Raw genomic sequence first — 10659 nt, 5'->3', positions numbered from 1 at the left:
AAAAAAAAAAAAAAGAATATGAATTCCATGAGCATGAGCCCCTTGACACACTTTATTTATAACTACTTTCTTCCACCACCCATTCCTATTATTTGTGTCCTCAGCAGGCACCTCAGCTGATTTTAGTTCCCTGCCTGCTAAAATAACCCAGACCTTCCTTCCCCAACCATCTGGACCATCTGCAGTCCTACCTTCACTAGGTTGTTATAGTTTTCAATTGACTTTAATCCCTGGGCTTGGGAAGACAAAGGGGAACCCTGGAGAATTCCCTGCCTTCCAGGCATATGCCCCCTTATCCTCACTGTATAACAGCATCCCTGTTTTCTCTCTTTTTTAAGCTTTTCATTTTTATTACTCAAAAAGTTTCCTTTTTAAAATTTAGTTTTCTGATTCTGTGCTTGCACCTCCCTTCAACACTTTCACAATGATTTTCTGCTCCTCGATAAGGAAAGAATGCTTGATCCTGTCACGAACACATTTGGCACACATGGAACCACCATAGGCCCTACTGACACGTCTCTCTGTTTTGAGCAACCTCATAAGAACTTTAGGTCTTACAGCAGGAATCCCTTGAAGTCTGGTGCTTTCCCAAACTTCTTGGTATAAAGATAAATAATTCTATTACCAGGGGTTCGGGACAGCCTAGTTTTGTTAGAGGCCGTATAGTAGGAAAGCCCGTGACGGTATGTCAAATGCTGGACCATTCTGAGTGCCTGTAGACAAGTCCCCAGAAGAGCCCCATTTTCTCTCGATGGCCAGGATCAGTTACCACAGACAGTACTCCTTTTTTGCCTGTTGATTCAGAGCCATGAGCCCAAAGTGGCTGGGTGGCAGTCTCGACTTCCAGTTCATTGGAATCACCGTTGTGCCCCTGTTGGAAGCATTTATCCCTTTGGAGCCAAAATCTCTAGACCATTCATGGGGCTGGAAAGCAAAAGTGTTCCTAATGGATCACTAGGAGTAATGGTGAGAAGAAACTATTCTCATTCCCATCCCTTGACTTCCAGACCTGGGAATCGTGGCTATGAGGGAAACAATACCATATGTTGGATACTGATTGAGAGGACACACTGCCTTCTGAAGAGCACTGCCCCAACCCCCACAGGTGTGGCCATCTAACTGGAACTATAATTGAATCTTCCAAAGACCATTCTACTGTTCCATTGAGCCAGCTGCTTCAGGACAATGAGGAACATGGTAAGAACAGTGAATTCCATGAGCGTGGGCCTTTGGTCACAGTTTGTTTGCTGTGAAATGAGCTCTTTGGTCAGAAATAATGCATATGGAATACTATGATGATGGATGAAGCATTTTTTCCTTCTCCTTCTCCTTTCTTCATCTTCTCTTCTGTAGTTCCAGAATGGATGAAGCATTCTATAAGCCCAGAGACTTTTTTTGATACAGGGTTTCTCCCTGTCACCCATGCTGGAGTGCAGTGGTGCCATCACGGCTCACTGCAGCCTCAGACTCCCAGGCTCAAGCAATCCTCCTACCTCAGCCTCCTGAGCAGCTGGGACTACAAGCACATGCAACCATGCCTAGAGAGCCATTTTAAAAAAATCCATTTAGTGAGTCAGGTTTCCCAGCTCTACCTCTTCCCCTCACATATAACTGTGTCTCTTTCTGTACGCTATTTTATTCTGTCTCTCTATTTTGCCTGTTTCTATGACATGTCACAGTTTTTCTTGCTGTAGCATTGTAATGTCTGGTAGGGACAGTCTATCCCTTTGCTCTTCTTTCTCAAAATCATGTTAATTGTTTATGAATCTTTAAATATTAAAGAATGTTTTTAGGCCAGGCACGGTGGCTCATGCCTATAATCCCACCACTTTGGAAGACCAAGGTGGGGGAATCACTTGAGCCCAGGACTTCAAGAACAGCCTGAGCAACATGATAAGACCCTGCCACTACCAAAAATACAAAAAAAATTTAGCCAGGCATGATGGCATGTGCCTGTACTCCCAGCTACTCGGGAGGCTAAGGCAGGAGAATCGCTTGAACCTGGGAGGTGGAGGTTGCAGTAAGCCAAGATTGCACCACTGGAGTCCAGCCTGGGTGACAGAGTGAGACCCTGCCTCAAAAAAAAGAAGGTATTTTTATTGTTTTAAGGATTCAAGTCCCCATCCTCCCCATCTTAGCAAGAGGGCAGTGGAAGAGTAATCTAACATTCCTGGGACCATGTACACCTCTTTGGAAAAAATTATTTGTATGAGAAAATTAAATAGTGGTATTTATTCTCAAGAAACTTCCTAAGTCCATCATCAGGGACATTTGCCCAAATTAAGAAAACTGCTGGATAAACCAAGGTTTCTGAAATTATATTCCCTGTACCATAAAGTAATAAAACAGGCTGAGCACGGTGGCTCACGCCTGTAATCCAACACTTTGGGAGTCCGAGGCAGGTGGATCACCTGAAGTCAGGAGTTAAGAGACCAGCCTGGTCAACATAGCAAAACCCAGTCTCTACTAAAAATACAAAAATTAGCTAGGCATGGTGGCACGTGCCTATAATCCCAGTTACTCGGGAGGCTGAGGTAGGAGAATTGCTTGAACCTGAGAGGCAGAGGTTGTAGTGAGCTAAGATCTTGCCACCACACTCCAGCCTGAGTGACAGAGTGAGACTCCATCTCAAAAAAAAGCAAATTGATGTTCTGGACCCACCCCCAGAAACCCGCCCCCCCCCCAGTTACTACATCTAGGGTGCAGCTCAGCAGTCTGTGTTTTCACAACCACCACAAGTGATTCTGCTCTCCCACGTTTTGATAGCTACAGTAAACATAATCCTTTCTACTTGGTTGCTGGCTTGAAGATGATGTGGACAACCGGGATAAGGTTTCAGCCCCAAATAGAACGGTTAGAATTTGAGAGGACGCAAGAGGCCCTGAATCATAACTGAGGAAAGTGAAGAATTTGTCAGAAGTGATACTGTTTCACAAGCTTTGCTCTTAAAATAACTGCATTGGAACTGTAACTGCTACATCATAGCTTTGAAATGTAATTAGAAACATTTCTCATCATTTAAAAAAATGATTAAAAAATTCAAGAAGCTTTCCCAATCTGGCTTTAAAAGCTGCATATTTGAAATTAAAAATGTTTATTTATTTATTGTATTAGTCCATTTTCACACTGCTGATAAAGACATACTCAAGACCCGGAAGAAAAAGAGGTTTAATTGGACTTACAGTTCCACATGGCTGGGGAGGCCGCAGAATCATGGCGGAGGCGAAAGGTGCTTCTTACAGGGTGATGGCAAGAGAAAATCAGAAAGAAGCAAAAGGGGAAGGCCCCAGTAAACCCATCAGATCTAGTGAGACTTATTCACTATTGCAAGAATAGCTTGAAATAGACCAGCCCCCCATGATTCAATTTCTTCCCCCTGGGTCCCTCCCACAACATGCGGGAATTCTGGGAGATAAAGTCGAGATTTAGGGACACAGCTAAACCATATTATTGATTAATCGATTGATTGATTGGAGACAGAGTCTCACTCTGTTGCCCAGGCTGGAGTGCAGTGGTGTGATCTCAGCTCACTGCAACCTCTGCCTCCCAAGTTCAAGTGATTCTCCTGCCTCAGCCTCCTGAGTAGCTGGGACTGTAGGTGCATGCCACCACAACTGGCTAATTTTTGTATTTTTAGTGGAGACAGAGTTTCACCATGTTGGCCAGGCTGGTTTTGAACTCCTCTGCCCACCTCGGCCTCCCAAAGTGCTGGGATTACAGGCGTGTGCTACCGCACTCGGCGTCCTCCAGGAGTTTCCAAACAGGAGGGAGAATCAGTACCTCTTTGTTGGTGGCCTCCTTGGTTGTGAGGCTCAGGTGCTGCCAGGAAGCAGGGCTGCTGTCTCAGTGCACAAAGTTAGCATGCAGAAGGAGCGAGACTGAGGGCAAAATGCTTATAGAAATATTTCTCCACAGAGTCGAGTAGCTGTGAAATAGGAAGCAGTTACTCCAATCACCCAAAGTCTAAACACACAGTCAAACTGTGCATTAGCTTTCCTTTCCCAGTGCTACAGAAAATTCCAGGGACAGGGCTTTATCTGAGAGGTTTATCGGAAATGTCAGAAGCAGATGTAAATGGAGGGTAGAGTCTCCATAACAGAGGAGCAAATTCAAGCACGCATGCAATCAATCCAAGTGGCAAGTGGAAGATCAGGGATGCGAGGGAGTTCACTTCTTTGTGTTTTCAGTGAATCTTTATTGAGCACCTATTATGTCCCTGAAACTGTTCTAGGTGTTGGCAATGCAGCAGCTATCGAGGCAGATGAGGTCTTTGCAGTTATGAAGCTTTCATTGTACTGGAGAGAGACAGGGAATAAACAAACAAACAAGAAACAGACTCCTGGAAATTCTAAATGGAGACATATTCTATGAAAAAAAAAAAAAAAAACAACACAGTGATGTGATAGAACGTGGCTTCAGCAGAGAGCATGCCCTCTAGATGGAGAGATCAGGAAAGGCTTAGCAATAGAAGGTAGCATTTCAGGTGAGACAGGGTAGAACCCAGGCAGCCAGCCCAGCTTCCACAAAGGCTCTGAGGCAGAAGGAGCTCAGGGTGTTTGAGAAAGAGAAAGTCTTATGGATGGAGTGAAATAAGCAAGGAGAGCAGTAGCAGGTAGCAGATAATGTCAGAGAGAAAAGCAGGGGCCAGATCACACAAGGCAGTATAGACCAGGATAAGAGATTTGGCTGGTGCTAAGGATGGCTGGAAGACATTGGGATATATATATATATATATATATATAGTGAATGCAAGTTTATTAAGAAAGGAATAAAGAATGGCTACTCCATAGGCAGAGCAGCCAACATTGGGAATTTTTTTTTCTTTTTTTTTAAGACAGAGTTTCACTCTTTTTGCCCAGGCTGGAGTGCGATGGCATGATCTCGGCTCACTGCAACCTCCGCCTCCCGGTTTCAAGCAATTCCCTGCCTCAGCCTCCCTAGTAGCTGGGATTACAGGTGTGCACCACCATGCCCAACTAATTTTTGTATTTTTAGTAGAGATGGAGTTTCTCCATGTTAGTCAGGCCGGTCTCGAACTCCTAGCCTCAGGTGATCCACCTGCCTCAGCCCTCCAAAGTGCCGGGACTACAGGCGTGAGCCACTGCGCCCGGCTGATGTTGGAATATTAAGAGGAAGTTTCCATTGTTCAAAGTTTCTTCCCACTACCATGCTGAGAATAGAGAGGACGACAAGAATGGCAGCAGGAAGACCAGGTTGTTAAGAGACCATTGCTGTAAATCCTGTTGGAGACTAGTGGACAAGTAAAGATTTGGGATATGCATGACATCAGGATTGAAAAAAATAATAAAAAACAGATTTTGGACAAGAATTTAAATATGTAGACTAAGAACAAAGCAAGATCACATGACACAGAGGATAAGCCAGCTTAAAACAAAACTTGGACAGCCCAGGAGGTTCGAGGTGCCTGAGCAACGCTGCCGCGCTCAGTGCCCAGAGGTCCACTTGAGGATCTGTTGCTGGCGTGGGGAACCCCTCCTCCATTTTTTGTTGCATGTTGATCCACCTGGGCATGAAAGCAATGGGGCTTACGCTTGACATTTCAGACTTCTTACGGGCAACGGCTCCTTCAGCACATTTTAGAAGCGGCTCTCCCCTAGCACTCAGACCAGCACTGCCCTCTGAAGACTCCTGTCCCCTGGTGTAGGCAGATGTTCCTGTTCCCTTGGCAATATCTCTTATGTAAATGGATTGTCCAGAACTGACTCTTCCAGAGCCCCTCTTGCACCCCTCAACCGTCTTTCACTCCCCCATACATGTCATGAACAATCCAGACCCAGGTTAAAGCCAAGACGGCTAGAGCAGTATTATTTTAAATCTCCCCAATTAATCTTCTCTAGCACGTTCAAATATTAAGAGCCTATTAGCAAAATTGACTTGGATAATCTAAGCTCTAAATAAGTACTTATCCAGCAATACCCCTAATCTGGGCTTTCTGTTGAATTTTTGAGGGTTTTCTCCAATCTTAAAAAACACAGAGATACCCAAGTAATGAGAAATAAAATGTCCTATAGTAACTGCTGGGCTAGACGTGAGTGCCAGAACTGAGCGCCCACTCAACCAGGTGTCAGTCCTCAGAGATGCATTCTCTTTTCCCACCCAACTTCACTCTTCCCACTCTCCCCAGTTTCTGGGCCAATACTAATAGAAAGACTATAAATGGATAGTTTTGGAGTATTTGGGATTAGGTACTAGCATTAATTTACCCGCCCCTCTAGTCAAGAGTCTGTTGGTTGCTGGAAGCAAAGGCTTATATCCCCCAAAATTTACCACAGGTTTGAGGAAGAGCAGAAACTGAGGCTGTTTGGGAATCTAGCTGCTCTCTCTTGTCTCTTTCTTTCTTGACTTCATTCCAGGACGTATATGTGTGTATATATATGTGTGTTTGTATATAAGTGTGTGTATGTGTGCATATATATGTGTGTATGTATATGCATGTGTATATATGTGCATGTACTATATATATATGGGCAAGTGTGGGTATAGGTATGTGTACATATATACACCTATATACATATGTGTATATGTGCATATGTGTATGCATGTGTATATGTGCATATGTGCATATGTGTATATATGTGTGTGCATGTGTGTATATCTGTGCATCATATATGTGTTCATGTGTGTGCATGTATATATATGCATATATGTGTGTACGTTTATGTATGTGTCTGTGTGTCTCTGTGTATATGTGTGAATATATGTATGTGTGTGTGTAGTATGTGTATGTATATATATGTCTGTGTATCTGCATGTATGTGTGACATATATCTTTGTGTGCATATGTGTGTGTATGTGTGTATATGTGTGTCTTAGCCCATTTTCATACTGCCATAAAGAACTGCCCGAGACTGGGTAATTTATAAAGGAAGGAAGTTTAATTGACTCACAGTTTAGCATGGCCGGGGAGGCCTCTGGAAGCTTACAATCATGGAGGAAGGCAAGGGGAAGCAAGGCAACTTCTTCAAAAGGCAGCAGGAAGGAGAAGTGCCAAGTGAAACAGGAAAAGCCCCTTATAAAACCATCAGATCTTATGAGAACTCACTCACTATGACGAGAACAGCATGGAAGAGACCACTCCCATGATTCAATTACCTCCACCTGGTCTGTTCCTTGACTCACGGGGATTATGGGGATTGCAATTCAAGATGAGATCTGGGTGGGGACACAAAAGTCTAACCACATTGTATCTGTGTGTGTGTGTGTGTACTCCATTCCTCTCTCACTTTCCTCTCTGGCTGGCTTTCTCTGCTCTCTCATTGTCTCTATTCTCTCATACCGCAGATTTGCGCACAGCCCATTAGAGCCACACAACCTTAACTCTGCAATTTGCTAGAACTCCTACCTCCATCCACCTTGCCTTAACTATTCTAAATTCCCCAAATTGGAATCTGATGGCCCAGCTCATACTTTCAAGCAAGGCCACCAGTCACTGACCAGGCCGGGACTTAGCTGCCTTTTGCCTGATGTCTGTCCCTGATTATATTTATGGCCAGGGGGCTCAGGTCACACAGTATACAAGATCACTCAGGAGCAGCTGGATCAAGAGGCAGAGTCTCCTAGAAGATGGAATGGATGGGCAGATACCCTAAAATAGCCTTTAGTACACCCTCCCTTCGCAGTCTGGGACCCAGTGGCCCCGTTATAACTATTGCTTTCCTCTGTTGCTACCCAAATCTCCCTGCTGGCAATAAAACCCAGGACCCAGTGCTCCTATGGTTGTGTCCCCCTTGACATCGAGCTGATCCGAAGCCACCATTCTGCACTCTTCCTCAACTTTATTTCTTTAATTGCCTCAGTCCAAAGGTTACAAAAGTGCTTCTCACACTTTAGTGGGTATAGGGATACATAGGGCAATGTGGATATTGTGAAAATGTACATATATATGCATATTTTTGAGACAAAGTTTTGCTCTTGTCGCCAGGCTAGAGTGCAGTGGCATGATCTTGGCTCCCTGCAACCACTGCCTCCCAGGTTCAAGTGATTCTCCTGCCTTAGCCTTCCGAGTAGCTGGGACTACAAGCACGTGCCCCCATGCCTGGCTAATTTTTGTATCTGTAGTAGAGACAAGGTTTCACCATATTTGTCAGGCTGGTCTTGAACTCCCGACCTCAGGTGATCTGCCTGCCTTGGCTTCCCAAAATGCTGGAATTATAGGCATGAGCCACAGTGTTGGGCCATTAAAATATATTCTTATTCAGTAGGCTTGGAGTGGGACCTGAGATTTTGCATTTCTACCAAGCTTCCAAGTAGTACTGATGCTTCTGCTCTGAGTATCTGATTTTGATTAGGGGTTGTAGGATTCTATTTTTTCTGTTCTTTAGTTCTGTTTCTTTTTCTTTTCTTTTCTTTTCTTTTTTTTGAGATGCCCAGGCTGGAGTGCAACGGTGTGATCTTAGCTCACTGCAACCTCCACCTTCTAGTTTCAAGTTTCTCTGATTCTCCTGCCTCAGCCTCCTTACAGTAGCTGGGATTACAGGCGCCTGCCACCAGGCACTAATTTTTGTATTTTTAGTAGAGACGAGATTTCACCATGTGTTTCACCATATTGGCCAGAGTGGTCTTGAACTCCTGACCTCATGATCCACCCATCTTGACCTCCCAAAGTGGTGTGATTACAGGCATGAGCTACCATGTCTGGCCTCTATTCTTTAGTTCTAACAGGCTTTTGTTCTTTTTTTGAGACTGAATCTTGCTCCATCACCCAGGCTGGAATACAGTGGCACTAACTCAGCTCACTGCAACCTCCACCTCCTGGGTTCAAGTGATTTTCATACCCCAGCCTCCCAAGTAGCTGGGATTACAGGTGCCTGCCTCTGTGTCCAGCTAATTGTTATATTTTTAGCAGACATGGTTTCACCATTTTGGCTAGGCTGGTCTTCAACTCCTGACCTCAAGTAATCTGCCTACCTTGGCCTCCCAAAATGCTGGGATTACAGGCCTGAGCCACTGCGTCCAGCCCAGGCTTTTGACCTTAAGTAGTTTGTTGTTTTTAAAGTCCTAGTCCTGGCACAATAGGAGAACATCAAGGTGTACATACAAATTATGTGAAAGCTAGAAACTGATGTCCAACAGATTTAAAATGAATTGTCCTTTATCTGTAAGGAGGTGGAGGAAATTATATTTCTTAGAACTTCAGAAAAGCTCATCCCCAAGAGAAAAGCCGTGAGTGCAAAAGACTGGACCAGCTACCACAGGAATTTCCCATTAGGGCCAGCCCTGTCATTTCCAGTCTCTGAGACTAAGGCCCACAGACCATATGGCTAAACATTTAAAAATCATAAGTCAGGTGAACAAATTCTTAAATGAAATGTGTTCCACTCTCCTTCCTTGATGAATATATCTTCAAAATGACAATATTTTTAAAAATACATGCAATGCTATGGTTAAGGCCGGGCATAGTGGCTCACGCCCATAATTCCAGCACTTTGGGAGGTTGAGGCAGGCGGATCACTTGAGAGCAAGAGTTCGAGACCAGCCTGGCCAACATGGTGAAACCCCATCTCTATAAAAAATAGAAAAATTAGCCAGATGTGGTGGCTGGCGCCTGTAGTCCCAGCTACTCAGGAGGCTGAGGCAGGAGAATCGCTTAAACCTCTCAAGGGGAGGTTGCAGTGAGCGGAGATCATACCACTGCACTCCAGCCTGGGCCACAGAGCGAGACTCTGTCACAAAAAAGAAGAAAAAAAAGTATAATTATAATGCGTCAATTTAGAAATTCAAAAACAAATCAATAAATACCTTGCAGAAAACTGGTAAAAAATAAACTAAATAAAGCCTGCTGTTGCCCGACTTTGAGGCATTGTCTGTTACCTTTCATATTGCAAACAAAGAGCAAAAGCCGAGAGCACTGGGGCTTGAACACGTTGGTGGATGTTAAGAATTGCGGATTGTTCTTCTACTCCTGGCACCAGATCCTGAGTGACAGAGGCACCTCATGTTTTTCAGGTGACTCATATCATCGGGGAAGTTTGGGAAATACTGATAAGGAAGGGAAACAATATGGAATAATATTTAACAGAGTACTCTGAATAGTAGAGTAGCTCAAGCAACTGGAAATTGCAAAATTTATTTGGTGACTTTGCCAAAGAAATCATGATGATGATTATAAGACCACATACAGGCCGGGCGCGGTGGCTCAAGCCTGTAATTCCAGCACTTTGGGAGGCCGAGGCGGGTGGATCACGAGGTCAAGAGATCGAGACCATCCTGGTCAACATGGTGAAACTCCGTCTCTACTAAAACTACAAAAAATCAGCTGGGCATGGTGGTGCGTGCCTGTAGTCCCAGCTACTCGGGAGGCTGAGGCAGGAGAATTGCTTGAACCCAGGAGGCGGAGGTTGCGGTGAGCCGAGATCGCGCCATTGCACTCCAGCCTGGGTAACAAGATCGAAACTCCGTCTCCAAAAAAAAAAAAAAAAAAGACCACATACAATTTTTTGTATGAACAGAATTTATTTCATCTTTGTGTTTCTGTGTTTTAGTGTCAGATTTACAATTATTATTTATTTATCTGAGACAGAGTCTCCCTCTGTCATCCAGGCTGGAGTGCAGTGGTGCTACCTCAGTTCACTGCAACCTCTGCCTCCCGGGTTCAAGGGATTCTCGTGCCTCAGCCTCCAGAGTAGCTGGGATTACAGG

The 10659-nt window shown here is 44.4% G+C and overlaps 1 pseudogene; it reads right to left on the bottom strand.

The window, feature by feature from the left end:
• Window positions 1-378: 378 nt before the first annotated feature.
• Window positions 379-1344, bottom strand: LOC119466733 (annotated as a pseudogene).
• Window positions 1345-10659: the final 9315 nt, after the last annotated feature.

The sequence above is a fragment of the Cebus imitator genome, unplaced genomic scaffold (assembly GCF_001604975.1).
Source record: "Cebus imitator isolate Cc_AM_T3 unplaced genomic scaffold, Cebus_imitator-1.0 Scaffold223, whole genome shotgun sequence".
Classification (NCBI taxonomy): domain Eukaryota; kingdom Metazoa; phylum Chordata; class Mammalia; order Primates; family Cebidae; genus Cebus; species Cebus imitator.
This window is presented reverse-complemented; position numbering and strand designations above follow the sequence as displayed.